General features: G+C 38.8%; 1 protein-coding gene across 1 annotated transcript in view; it reads left to right on the plus strand.

Moving 5' to 3' along the window:
* The window catches only part of Pik3r1 (phosphoinositide-3-kinase regulatory subunit 1), a 76,943-nt gene that overhangs the window by 9,684 nt on the left and 52,647 nt on the right, over positions 1 to 14,612 (plus strand). The gene's annotated exons all lie outside the window — the stretch shown is intronic.

Here is a 14,612-nt window from a genome sequence, read left to right on the forward strand (position 1 = left end):
TAAGTCTAATATAAGCATTTTTTTTTTTTATGGCAAACTGGTTTGCATGGAAAAAATGTAGAGTAATAAAGTAACCACAGAACTCAGCAGTGAAGAAATCATTGTTTTTCTAACCTGGTATCTACCTCTTGGTTTCCTCTCCAGGAACACTGTGGCTTAAGCTGAAACCCAATCCTGGAGTTAGCATGAAAGTAAAGGGGTTTCTTTTCCCTCGGGACTAGTGTCATTCACAGCACCAAAGCCTATGGTCTGCTTAGTTGTCAGGAGAGGAAAGTCTTAAATGGGAACCACCTCCATTCAAAACCCACTTTCTGTTTATTGGAGATGGTCCACATTAAGCTTGGTACACAGCTGTCTGTTCATTTAAGGATTTTTTTTTTTGCTGTTCTGTTTCTCACCATGACTTGCCTTATGCTTAGGCTTGCTATTTATCATCTTCATCAAATACTGGTTTTCTCACTAGTAAACCTCACATTGTGTGTGTATGTGCGTGCATGCATGTATGCATGTGTGTGTGTGTCGTCTTTTTTCTTTTTTTTAGAGACTTAGGAATGAGAAGGCAGAGGAGGTAGAGCTAGCTAGCAGCATCTAATGTCAGCAATATAGATTTCCAGAAGGGATTCTCATTGTACTTTGTGTTTTCTTTAGTGTTAGCTAAGTCTAACACAAATGTCAGAAATAATGAGGATAAAGAAGCAGATACAGAGTTAAAACTGCCTGTAGCACTCATTGGGTGCTAGGATTCAGTGTACTGTATAAAAGGCAGGAGCTTTCTAAGAACACACTAGAAGGGAAGTGTCAAAGGAATAATTGTTTTATAAATGATCTAATAGATAATTAAAAAGCAAAACATATTATTGTTACTATTACTATTTTGCAGGTAAATCAAAAGCCCTTCAACTTATCCTTACAGAGTAGTGTGTGTGTATGTGTGTGTGTGTATGTGTGTGTGTGTGTGCCCGTGCGTGCGCGCATGCCTATGCATGTGTGTGTGCCAGTTTTGGGGCTTGAACTCAGAGCCCAGGCACTGTCCCTAAATCATTTTGCTCAAGGCTAGCACAGCTCCATTTCCAGCTTTCTTTTTGGTAATTAATTTGAGATAAGAGTCTTACAGACTTTATTGCCTGACTGAGTTGGCTTCTGTGATCCTCAGATCTCAGCTTCCTGAGTGGCTAGTTTTATAGACCTAAGCCACCAGCACCTGATTTTGCAGAAATAATTTTATCAGCCTTGCATTTCTTTTGTAGGGTCACTTAGCAAATTGAAGATAAAAATGTAATTGCTTTTCTCCACCAGATTACATGTTTTTAATTTTTTAAAGCTGGAAATACTTCCTTAAGTGCTCTTTCAAGGGAAAATGGATTTAGTTTGTCCCAAAGTACAAAGGGTGGCAAAATTGGAATATGTCTGTTGAATTACAGAAGATGATTTAAAAGGTGGAATAAGGATACCTTGTCAAGATTAATAGCAAAACATTTTTTGTAGAAATGGTTTCTAGAGAAAAACTGATACTTGCCATCTAATATAAAGTTATTTAGATAGACTATTCAGAAAGCAAGACTTTCTAGGAAAAATTTCTTTTTTGGTGTTAAAACTATTTTTTAATGCTTTTTTTTTCTACTGTGACAATTGGGAGTTTTTAGAACATTTTTCCCCCCATTTTTCCTGTTCATATATGGAAAGAGAGTGAAATGAAAAAATTGTAGTAGAATTCAAGAAAGAGATCCACAGTAATAGTCTTGGAGTATTAGAGAAAAGCAGACTGAATATAAATGAGAAATTAGGAATGACTGAAAGGTTGGAAAGGCAGGGTGTGCGTGTGTGTGTGTGTGTGTGTGTGTGTGTGTGGCGGGGGTTATGTGAAAGCATTATACCAAGCATTAGATTCTCTAGAAGTATTAGTCTCATATTCTCATTCAAATATGACTCTTATGAAGAATGCAGTAGCTCCCACAATGCACATGCTAAATAGATATGGAAAATAATCGAATGGATGAGTTTTACGTGGAACCAATAAGGCTCTGATTTCCTTTGCCTGATTGCCCATGCATTTGAAAACTTTTTGCAGTGAAAGATTGTGTCATGGTAAGAAAGGATCATTTTTTTCTGACTGTAATTAAATTCTTCAGTCTCTTTTCCTCTCTCTTACCACCCTTTCAATCCATCTTCTCTTTCTTTCCCTATCCATTTAGCTGAGTTACCCCCTTTTTTTTCCATGTCTGATTGTCTTGAATTATTTATCAACGTTTTTGTTGTTGTCTGCTTATTCTCCCTCCCTCCCTCCCTTCCTCCCTCCTTCCTTCATTTTTTTCCTGTGCAGTTCTCTCTCTAAACTGTTGGCACATCCCAATAGTAGGTAGAGGGGGCTTGGACCAGGCTGGGTGGCAGTCATACACTTCTTGAACTCTGCTAAGCTTCACTGCTGTTGGTCTTTCTCCCTGCCTTTGAATCTGGGTCTCATTCTGTTGTTCAGCCCCTGCATTTAAATGATCCTGCCACTTCATCCTCCCAGGTAGCAGGTACATGTCCGACTATTTTGTTTTTAGGAGAAAGCTGTTAGTTTTGTTTATTTAACAAAGAAAACTAGAAAATATTACACATTGCATATTTGCTTAAGAATTTCAGTAGACCTCCAACCTCAGACCCTAACAGAGAGTTGTTACCAAGCTCTGTCTCAAAGTAGATTCTGTGAAAGAGGCTCTACTCTGTATAATACAATTCATGTTTTTCTTTCTTTTTATTGCATGTTCCTGGAAATAAAGCTATGAAATTTAACTTTTATGAGGGAAAGTAAAAAAAAAAAATCCATGTGAACATCTGATAAATGGCTCCTCTCAAGGAAAATATATTTTCTGCTAGTGCATTTTTGAAAAGTTTTTTAGGAAGCCCTGACTGATAACATTGAATGAGTTGTTTATTGAGTAATTTTGGACTTGAGGACTTTAAATTTTTTCAGTAAACGTAAACTGAGTCCCTACTTGGTGCTAAGAAATCAAGGATGAAAAATGACCTTAAGCAAGCCATCATGTGTCTCCCTGACTTTGTGGCCGTGTTTTGTCCCTTCTATTCAGGTAGTGCTTCTGCAGATATCCAGCTGGCTGACACTCACACCTGTCCTCAGATCTTTCTGGAAGCTGTCTCTTTACACACTGTTTTCTGCTGTAACCTGCCTCTCTGTTTTTGCAAAGCATTTACTACCCAACACTACTATATAATCTTGTGTGTTTATTATCTGTGATCTCTGTTGGACTGTGAACTCCCTGAGACACATGGGGTTTGTGTGTGTGTGTGTGTCAGTGTCAGGGGAGGGGGGAGTGTCTTTGTGTTCTCTTGTTATGCTGAATATCTAGAACAACACAGTAGGGTTCTAGTGAATGTGTTGAAACATATCCCCATCTGTGCTTAGCTTTTGAACTTAGCCACATGCTCCATATGTCATGTACTGGTGTGCAAAGCTCAGCCCAGCCTTGTTTGGATGTCATGCCATATTTGCGTCATTCATTCCTGAGGTACCCTGCAGCCTGATTCAGAGCTCTTATCTCTGTCCCAACGCTTAGCTTAGCTTAGCTTAGCTTAGGACAGGTTGTTCTGCTGTGGAGAAAGTAGGTGAAGCTGATAGTGAGTAGGCGTGTCCTGAATAGTAAAATCTGTGTGGACTCCTCTCTTTTATTTCCCTTCTCTTTGCATGGGCTAAAGTTGTGGATTACATTTTATTTCACATTTCCACAGTTGAGTAAAGCCCTGTTTGACCTTTGGAGTGAATCTCTTTACTGTTCATTCAGGTGAAGGGTGTAATGTGTGCTTCTCAGAGAACATGCTTTCTGGTTAGATCTTTTTCTTTCCCTAGCTGACCCCACCCCACTGCCTTGTCATATGTCCTCTCATATGTCCTCTTATACACAGGAAGGGATGCAAATGCAAATTCAGGTTTAGGGATAAGGGAATAAAAATACCTTCTTTTCTTATATGTAAGATTACTGGTGTGGTAACCTGTACTTTCAGATCACATTAAGTCATGCAAATGCAGAATATTTAGGTGAGAGTCTGTGACCAGAGATCACACTCGGCTAGATGACTTGTCCCACCTTTCACAGTGGGTCCCAGCTGTTTTTACACAGTAAAGCAAAAAACCTTACCTATTTTAACTTTTTGATCAGACTCTGTTGTAAGTAGTCGAAGAAAACAGTCTGGAATTGATGCCTGTTTTTGTGGTTTCTCAAGGTGAGTTACTTTCACATTTTTACACCCACAGCATTTGAGTGTCCCTCCATGGCCTCAAGGCTGTAACAAATCAGGTGAATGGACTACACTGTTGTACAGAGGTCACAGGAAATAATGACCTGATCCCAAATTACACACCTTGGCCAAGCCCTGTGGTCATCTTATATGGCTGTCTCTTTGCCACAAACACAAACACAAATGCCTTTGTAAGTAATTTGCCAGGCATCAAGAATTGTTTCCTTATAGAAAATGCTTTCTGTCTCTACCTTCCCTCTTCCAAAAGTGAGGCTTTGTTATAGATTTGGAGGGTCATCAGTTCTGCATTTTTTCACCACTGTAGCCTGATTAGGGACCAGTTACAGGACCCTGGAAGTCCTTGAACCCCCGCCTCTAACTTCTGTCCAATCAGAAAAGCCACCAGAACACCATATAACATCATAGTTTTACATGGTAGCAAAAAAGTGTTTGCCTATGTGTTTTCGTAGAAAGCAAAGTCTGTTTGAGGATCTGACTAGTGGAATTGATGAGGAGTCTAGAGAAAAGAAGCAAGTGTGATCATTATTTTTGGTACACCTAGGGGAGCCCAACCACTTCTCTGAGGATCACAGATGTGTGACGCATACCAGTTATGTGTGAACTATAACATAGGTCCTCATGCATGTTGGCATTTATATGCTTGTGGCTAAAATTCTTGATTTGTTATACTAGTTTTCCTCTTAATATGTAAAAGGAAGGAAAGGAACCCTAGTTAATAATTTTCATGTCCATAGCTGTTTGAAAAGAACTTGGTCAAGAAAAAAAACCTCACCTTTCCTGTCATTTAGTGGGAGGTCCTGTCCCTCAGCTGACTCTCATTAGGAATTGACCCATGCAACTGGGAAGCTGTTGAGTTGTGGTTTCCTTGGGTACCCCAAGAAAGGGAAGAGGGCACCACCTCCTTCCTCATGCCCTTACTCAAAGAAAAGGACCTGCTTTTCACTTTCTTGGGAAAGCTGGGGTGGCAGTTTCAGTCATTTGAGGTGAAGACTTCTGCTAGGTTATGACCCGTGTCCTTTACATCTCAGGGCTGTGTAGGGCAAGTTGATTTCCTTCCTTCAGTGAGCTATCATGGCTTCTTCTTATTCCCAGCTTTGCTTTTCATGGGTTTTGGTTGCTGTAGTGCAGACAGGGTCTGAAAGTATAAGCTATTTGAGAAAGGAAAAGACCACAGTCAAAGGTTTTATTGTAGTATATTGTTACAATCATTTTCTTTAGAATTAGTTACTGTTAATCTTACATATGTATAAACTACAGTTTAATTACAGGAAGAAGATAGCATGTACTCTATGGTATATGGTGTTTGGTTTTAGGCATCCACTTAGAATGCATTCCTCCCCAAAGGGAGGGTGACTGTTTGCCCAGATGCTTTTGTTAAGGTATTTGGTTTTCAATGCCCCCTTCCTCCTCCAAACTAGTAAAGCTTCCCAGGCTCATAAGTGAACAGTCCACCCATAGCCCTCAAACCCTTGATTCAGACAGAGGGTATTGAGGTGGAGGAAGCCTATTTTGTTTAGTAGCAACAGAGCACGTGCTTGGTTCTTTAAAAAACAACCCTCCAAAAAACCTTCTTTGTCATAAAAAAATAAACTCTGAAGGTTACGGGTTTTATGTTTGAGCTATAGTTGGTGTTATTTACTTTGATAAGTTTGATGTCATTCTTCTTTTTTATTTCTAAAATTTCTAGGTGATTGTCTCTTTGATTGGTATACATTTATTTCTTCAGTTAGTCTGAGTTTGAGAAAAATAAACATGAGAGGTTCTGAAATTCAACAACAAATGGTGCCTGACATCTGCTGGGTTGTATCCACTCAAAAGGGAGACATATGTGCCCATCACCAATAAGAATGATGTAAAATGAATCTGAAAGCTGAGTAGGAGAAAATGACTTGGTGTGATAGCTGAAAAAGAGAAGCATAATTGCATTATGAATTATACTTAATGTTTTGAGGATTCTCCCCCCCTCCCCAGCCCCTCTTGTGCTTACTAGACATGCCTCAGCTCTTACTTTAGGCATGCCTCAGCTCTTATTTTTGAGATAGAGTCTGGAGTTGGGGCTCAGGAGTAGCCTTGGGCTATTGCTGGGATTATAGCAACATACCACTGCACTGGGGTGATTGGGAGGTAGAGTCTCCTTGGCTTTTTGCCCAGATTGGCCTATGGCTGTGATCTCCCGATCTCAGTTTCTCCAGTGGCGGGGGTCATAGCTGTCTATGCACCACTACACCTGGCTGTTTTGAGATCCTGATTGGCTTTATAGCATTTAATATCAGAGCAGTCTTTAGGCCTTCAAAAGAACTAAAATGAAGTGAAGTAGAAATTGGCTTATTTTCAATTTCTTGAGGTCTGATTTCCCTAAAAGGTTAAATTGTTTAGCAGAATATTGTCCTAATACTTTATAAATATGTTCTGAGTTGGTGATTTGCACCTGTCATATTAGCTACTCCAGAGCTGGAAATTGAGAGGATCGCAGTTGTAGGCCTTTAGGAAAACAGTTTGCAAGACCGCATCTCAACAGAAGACACTGGGGAGCCTTGCGACAATGGCAAGCATAACTAGAAAAACTGTGATTCAAGCAGTCCAGGACAAAAAGTAAGACTCCCATATCAAAACCACAAAAATAAACAAGAATAAAACTAATCAAAGCAAAAGGAATCTATTCCTTTTTGAGTTCAAGAAGTAGAACATCTGCCTAGAAAGCAGGAAGCCTACAGTTCAAACCTCAGTACTAACAAAAAGAGAAAAAAGATTATTTTATTACTAAAGAACCAAGATATTTTGTATCTACTATGGAAGTAGAATCCTGTTAAAATATGTTTGCAATTATACACAGAATTGATACAGTGTGCAACTTTAAATATGTCAAAATGTATCAAAATGTTACTTGGTAATTTAAAACAAAGCAAGCAAAAGAGCTTTCTCTTTAGTTATATGTTCCAATAGCTTTATACCACCCAAAATGTATTGCTGTTATTTTCAGGAATGCCTCTCAGGGCCATTTCTTGCTGGGTGTGTTTGCAGTGAATTTCTAATCATCCATTTTATTTTCTGTTGGCAGTGTACATTAGGTAAAGTCTATTAATGGTTCTTGTCTTGGTACAGTTTGATGCGTATTGAAGTACTGACTGACTTCTATTACAGTTGTTGTTGAACACAATTTGTAATTTATTGATCTTATCCAAGATAAGGAAGAATAAGTTAAATGTATTTATTCTTATATTGTTTGAAGCAAGAATTCTACCCTACTTTATTTCCCATAAATTTCTTACCTATCTTTAAACTAGCATTATCTAATTGACAAATGCTAGATACTGTTCCTTCTCTCTCTATATATTTTTCCCCCTGTTTTTACTTTAACTTTCCCATTTCTACTAACGTATTGATATGGGGGGCTTAGGGTCTGAGAGTGACTCAAACAAGAAGCCCTGAGTTTAAATTCTAATACCACCAGAAAAGAAAGTAAAAACAAAACAAATAAAAACCACTAAAAAGTAATGAAGAACTAAAACCTGGAAAATGAAAATTTTGCAACTGAGAACCCCTGTATCTAATAAGAAGAGAATATAGTACATTTATGTAGAGAACTTGAGTATAGGGGTATAGGTTACCTGGAAAATGTGTTTAAGACTTCCTTATTGTGAGACCTGAATTGTAAGCTGGTATAGAGATTCTGTGGGATTATTTCTAGTGAAAATGCTCAATTATTACCAGGATTTTACACATCCTATGACGTATGATTGTTCACTCAGCAGTTCTTGACATCATACTTGACTTGAGATTTTTCCAGTTTCCTATGTTAGAGTACTGGAATGAATTAAAAGTTACTCATGAATGGCTCCTGGTACTGTATAACAGTGAAGTTGCTAGGTAGGCACTGGTGGCTCACACCTGAAGCCCAGCCTAGGCAGAGAAGTCCTTGAGACTTAACTACTGCTATTAACCACCAAAAAGCCAGAAATGGAAGTGTGGCATAAATGGAAGTGGTACCGTCTCCTTGACTGGAAAAACCAAGAGAGAGTGTCCAGGCCCTACATTCAAGCCCCTGTTTTGGCAAAATGAAAAATAGAGTATATAAAAATGGATGTGATTTCCCCTTCCCCCTGTCCCCACCCCAAGGAGTTCCTAGAAATTTGTTTAATGGGCTTTTGTTGTCCTTGTTAAATTTTCCAAAGTCAGTAAAGGGTAATGGTTACAGCATTAGTTTTTTCTGATTATCACGACATTAGGCAGGTGTCATTCTGTTGGGTGGGCATTGTCACTCTGGAGGAGAAGATTAGAATTGGTTCCAGCTTGCTCTTAGTGTTTGGTAAAATGTAGTTTTCAAGACTACTTTTGTTATATTATGTATATACTGATGATAGTATTTCAGTATTGTAAATCTACATTGAGCATTGCTTTATGGTTGTTTGTTTTCTTGCTACGGGTTGAAGCAGGGCCTTGAGCATGTGTGCCATCTGCTTTACCATGGGTCACATCTCGAGTCCTTTAAAATAATTTTTAATGTTTAAGAATGTTGCTGCTAAACAAGTCGTTTGAAACATGTCTGTTTCTTTAGTTTATAGTTTAATATTTGTGTCATTATTAGCTTATAATTTGATTATAATTGTCATTTTACAACATCTCCAACTGAGTCTTCCCAGAATTTTTTAGGTAGGAAAGAAATATTGGAGAACTAAATAGGGGGAAATTTTGTAACCCCCAACTGGGAATGTCCTGAGAGAATTTAGTGTTTAGTTGAATTGAATGTTTACTGGATACCAAGGAATGAGATATGAAGAATTTGGTTAGAAGACATCTGTATTGTAGTTACTTTTTCATACTTCCCCATAAATCTGTTAAAATACAGAACCTAAGTTTTGTAGCTTTAGCCGTTTGGCAGGCATTCTGCTAGGCATATCATAGATATTTTTCACTTGATCTTCACAGTCACCTTATAAAGGTGTTAATAATCATTTTGATGTAAGGAAAGGAGTTAAGATTGCTGTGGAAATGCTGAAAAAGAAAAGGGACTCCACCAGAGGGAGAGAGCATGCTAGGGCAGAGGAACCCTCCAGGCTGGGCTGTGGTCTGGGGCCTGTGGATCTTGTTAAGCCTTGCTTTGTGAAGTTATCAGTAACTGAACGCTGCCTTCTGGGTGGTCTTCAGCTGTGTGTGTTTTATCTGCTCCACGTCATTAGCTAGTATATTTGTACAAAAGAAACTACCATTAACTTTACCTATGCTTCATAGTATTTTCTTATATCTGGCAAATGCATGAAAGGGTGGAAATGCAGAGACTGATATAGTCCTGGAACTGAGAGAAGTTGTGGGGTGTGTGTCTATGTATGTACCGTTTACCCCAGGAAGAAACACACTTTGAGCCCCTAACTTAAACAGTATAGAGCTTTATAAACAAAAGCACTCTCCATTTCTGTCATTTTGAAGGTGTTTCCCTGTTACAAATTTTCTTTCTGACTCATATTCTTTTGCTTAACCAGCACAGGCTGGTTTTCACTTGAAAAGCCCCAAACCTGAGGTTTGGCATGTGGATGGATAATGGCAGGTGAAACACACTGTGAGGAATCTCAGAGGTGACTTTGAGTGAATCTGGAGTTGGAAACCTTAGAATTAGGTCAAGGTTAGCAGTAAATACCATTGTAAAAGTTTGATTGTCACACCTTATTTCTCAGGAAAGTTGACCACTGCCAAGTTTGTAGCATAAACACTGTGTTTTTCTTACCTGATTTTCAAGGATGACAGAGCATGGGTAGGTCAACAGAAGGGCGCCAGGTAAGTTTTATTTATTAAAGAGCCCCACATTATGACATTGTACAGATAGCTTTTCAAAGGCAGTCAGTACCAGCATAACTTCTTGGGATAGTTTTGCTCCCCCCCACCCCCATTAGAAAATAAACTTTGAAAGTAAAGAACTTTCCTAAGTTAACTTCTCTAAGACACTTTCTTCTCACTGTGATTCGAAGAGGCAAGGATAAACATTCTCAACACCTATCAAAATTGGAACTTAGGCAGCAATGTCTGCTATAAATTAATGAACCCAGATTTTAAAGTACAACAGAGTAAGCTTCGACTGCCTAAAATCATCTGGGTAGGCCCATGTCCTCCCTTAATACTCTGGCCATAATTCCAGAGGGCTTGGGTAGCTAACCCCTAGATGCAGAGCCTGCAGAGCCTTTCTACTCAGTGGAAAGTCACAGTTCAGAATTGGGCCAGTGGGATGGGGGATATTTCTGTGATAGACTGAGAACCTTACCTCACCAGGAAGAAGAGGAGTGTTAGAGAAGACCTGTGAAAACCGAGGGGTTGGTTGTTCTCAGTTCCTGATCAGCAAGAGTGTGAGGAAGCCAGGCAATGAAGGCAGGAGAAGTTTTGTTGGTTTGTTTTTCCTCTCAAGATACTAAAACTACATTCAACTGACAACCACTTTGGGAATTGCCCACATACATTTTGTTTCAGCTTGTCAGCTGACTGAAGGTTTGAATCAGGAACACACCCCTCTTCCCCCAGAAGAGACTTAGAGCAAACATGGGCAGTCACTGTTTGTGTATAAAATCACAAACAGATTGAAGGCCCTAAAAAGTATCCTATACATTACAATCATTACCAGTTCATCTGAAATAGACACTGCTAACAATAAAAAAATTGGGAGGGGTGAATGAAGATAGAGCTCTTCTAGAATCCAAAGGAAAGATTGAAAATCAATTCAAAGGTAAAATGTTGTGAAGCACTGGTAAACAGGGATTCTTATCAAGCAGAGTAAGGATTTGACTGTGAAATCCAAAGAAAGAGGCCCCCTTGGTTAGGTATATCATGACATTTACAAAAATGTTAAGAAAAGTATTAAAACACTTTGCCAACCTAATCTGATCCAGACAGTTTCTACCAAAAAGCCAAGGTTGTCTTACTTCTGCTTTGTAGCAGTAAAGACAGAGAAAGTGGTAGATTATAGTATCAGTAGTTTTGAAGAGTCTTAAGAATGTCCTGATTTGTCTTCTGTATTATGTGGGAAAGAAACTGAAAGACATTCTCTGATACACAGGAATTCAGAAAGAATGTCTGAGACCTATCATGTCACTGGGTGGATTAATTAAAGGTTAGCGTTTCATCCCTAAGTTTTCTAATTGGAAAAGCGGGGATGAGTGGCACTGTGGTGCAAGTGATATAGCACTAATCTTAAGCAAAAGAAGCTCAGGATAGCATCCAGCCCTTGAATTCAAGCCCCAGAATGGCGAGGGAGAGGAGGAGTAGCAGCTATATAAAATCAGGGTATATATGCACATTCCTAGAACGTAGTACACTGTTAAAAAAAAAAAGATGGACAACCAAGAAAGTATAAAAATGCCAGTGGGTAAAAACACTTAAAAGAAGTAGATATGTAAGTATATTTATATAAACATAAGACGATTTATATTTGAATGTTCAACGCATTGTTTCAAGTGCTCTGCTAATTTAAGCATTAACTTGTTACTTCTGAGAGCAACTCTAGGAAGTTGGCCTTAGTATTATTACATCTGTTGGAAAAAAATAACCTATAGTTAAATGACAGCCTAAGTTCACACAGTTGGTGGAGACATTGGCATTTGACCTTCTGTGGTCAGTCTGTCCACACAGTGTTCTTAAGCAACTGCCACCAAACTGCCAACGGGCTGGTGGGTGGTAATGTCAGACTGTGAGACACTGTTTATTCCTGGTCAGCCAGGGTGTCTGGGGCCAAGAGCAAATCCCCTGTCACCCCTTCTACCCACTTGTCAGTGACCTATGCTGTTTGATTTGACAAAATTGAATTAAAACAAGTGAATTTTTCTGTCTAAAGAAATAGACTCAAGGAAAACTAGAGTATGAAGCACACAAAGTAATTCTTCCTATAGCAAAAGAATATCATCTCAACAGGCTGGGAAAGTGGTGATTTTGTTTAATGTACAAGTTTTCTTTTGTTTTCCCTCCCTGTGCATGTTGAAACCTGTGGGTCTTAAACGACTAGTGCTTCTAAATGTTGTAGGTAATGTTACTGATTTATGCAATGTGACATTTAATAAGCATCACACACACACATACATACATACATACATACATACATACATACATACATACATACATACATACATACTTTGTAGTACAGTATGAAGGGCCAAATAGAAAATACATTGTTCAACTTATTATGCAAATATACTTTTAGAATGGAAATTCCTGTGTCCTTTGGGGGCAGGGTGGGTAGGGGTGGGCTTTGCAGAATTGAAAGATCCTCTTCCTACTTCTCTGGACTTCATTGTTTGGAGTTTCTACACTGTTACATTTTAACTGACACTTGTGGTCTAATCTTCCCCTTTGGAGAAACTTGAGAAACATGGTTCACTTTTTGCATGTGGAGGAAGTTTATAAACATATTGGAACAGAAAATTCATAGTTGTTTAGCTGAAACTCCGGTTCTTGTCAGACCACATCTCTCCAGCTCTGCTGTGATTGGAATCATCTAACTTTGGCCCTCATTACGGAAAAGTTTCACAAAGTGCAAAAAAATGTTTACTCTTGTTTTCATTGCCAGATCCGGAGTCTGTGCAGCCGATCTGAGACCTCTTTGCCCATCACAATTTGCGCAAATACAGTGAACTATCATCAGTTAACTGTTTTTATTCCTGAAACTACTTTTGCCAAACTCCACAAATTCTAAAACCTAGGTATGAATACTTAGTTTTTAAGAGCTAAGATGTGTTTTCTTCCCACCATACCTCTCCACATTATAATCTGTGAGACTAGTTGCCTTTTGCTTACCCTAAAAGAAAAGGATAGGATCACTTTAAGATGCAAAACCAGTCAGGCAGCTGTGCCTCATTCCTTTTTTCCCTCCACTGTTTCTGAGGCTTTGACCCAAGGCTGATGCTCTACGGCCCCTCTTCTGGCATTTTGGTTGTTAATTGGAGATAAGTGTGTCCTGGACCTACTTCCCTGGCTTTGAACCCAAATCCTCAGATGTCAGCATTGTGACTAACCAGGGTTATTCTAGTTTATAATCCATGCTTGTAAGTGGGAGCCACCAGTGCCCAGCCTCATTCCATTTTCTAAAACATGTCTAAAATGTAGCTGAGGATTTTGCTTACACAATGGCAAGAGTCCCTTGATTCCAAAAGAAACATAATTTACCAGCATCAAATGCTAAGTTGACATTTTGAAATGCTGGAAATTTAACATTCTAGTCTCTGGGTTTGTTATCTCAGTTTGTGTATAACTTCCTAAGAGAATGAAATGGAGAGAGTGGTTAATAGTCACTGTGACTAAAGCCTGATTTTTACCATGAGGACACAGTTTGTTGATGGGAACTACAAAGAGGAGATTTAATGTTCAATGATTTCAGCAAAGGTGGTTCACATTCTGGTTAATACTATTCTGAACTTTTTCATCTATGGTCATGTAGTTGGTAAGCAGCATGAAGTTTGGACTTGCTGAGAAGATTCTATGTACAAGTTTCTGTTTCTTATATTTACAGGCTACTTTTTCTTTCTTAGAGGAAAATATATGAGGAAATGTGTGTATATATATATATATATATATATACATATATATCAGGAAAATATATGAGAAAATGTTTTACCACTACAACAAAACGTTTGAAATTCTTCAGCCGGTCACTCTCCATTCCTACATTTGCAGGCATAGCAATGAACATGTGCAGTGTATCCTACCTTTTCTCATTTAGTCCTGTTTTCAGGTTAAGACTTAGAAGGAACAAGTTTGTAATTATTGTTAAACTAATTTAGAAATCCCCCAGATTTTTGCTTGAATTTTTTTTAACAAATTTTTTTGCTTCTAGAAGAGATGGCTCCCATGTCAAGCACTCAGGGTTAGCTGCCGGTTCAGGAGGTGATTTTTTTCATGTAGTCTCATGGTTGGTCTTGCTCAGATAACACAGTAGTCAAAAAATAGTTCACACCATGATCATAATGCATGAGGTATGATGGGAAATGATGGGATGATCTGTTGGACTGTATATGTATAGCACTGTTTCTGGTCAGACAGGAAATGAGACAATCTGGATCTTCCATGGATACACAGGCTCTCAAATGTTTTCCTAGGCCAGACCTAGAGTATAGGAAACTGTTACAGATGTCATAACTCCAGGGCAAATTAATCTATCCCTGTTAGGAGTTAGAATATATTCGTAGTTAGCTGGGTATGGTGGCTCTCATCTGTAATCCTAGCTACTCAGGAGGCAGAGATCTGAGGATAAAGGCTCAAAGCCAGCCTAGGCACAAAAAAGCCTGAGACTCCTTAACTCCAATTAACCTCTAGAAAACAGAAAATGGGGCTTGGCTCAAGGGGGTAGGGTGGTAGCCTTGAGCTGAAGGGCTCAAGGCCTAGAGTTC

The sequence above is a fragment of the Megascapheus bottae genome, chromosome 4 (genome assembly GCF_031878675.1).
Source record: "Megascapheus bottae isolate mThoBot1 chromosome 4, mThoBot2.hap1, whole genome shotgun sequence".
NCBI lineage: Eukaryota > Metazoa > Chordata > Mammalia > Rodentia > Geomyidae > Megascapheus > Megascapheus bottae.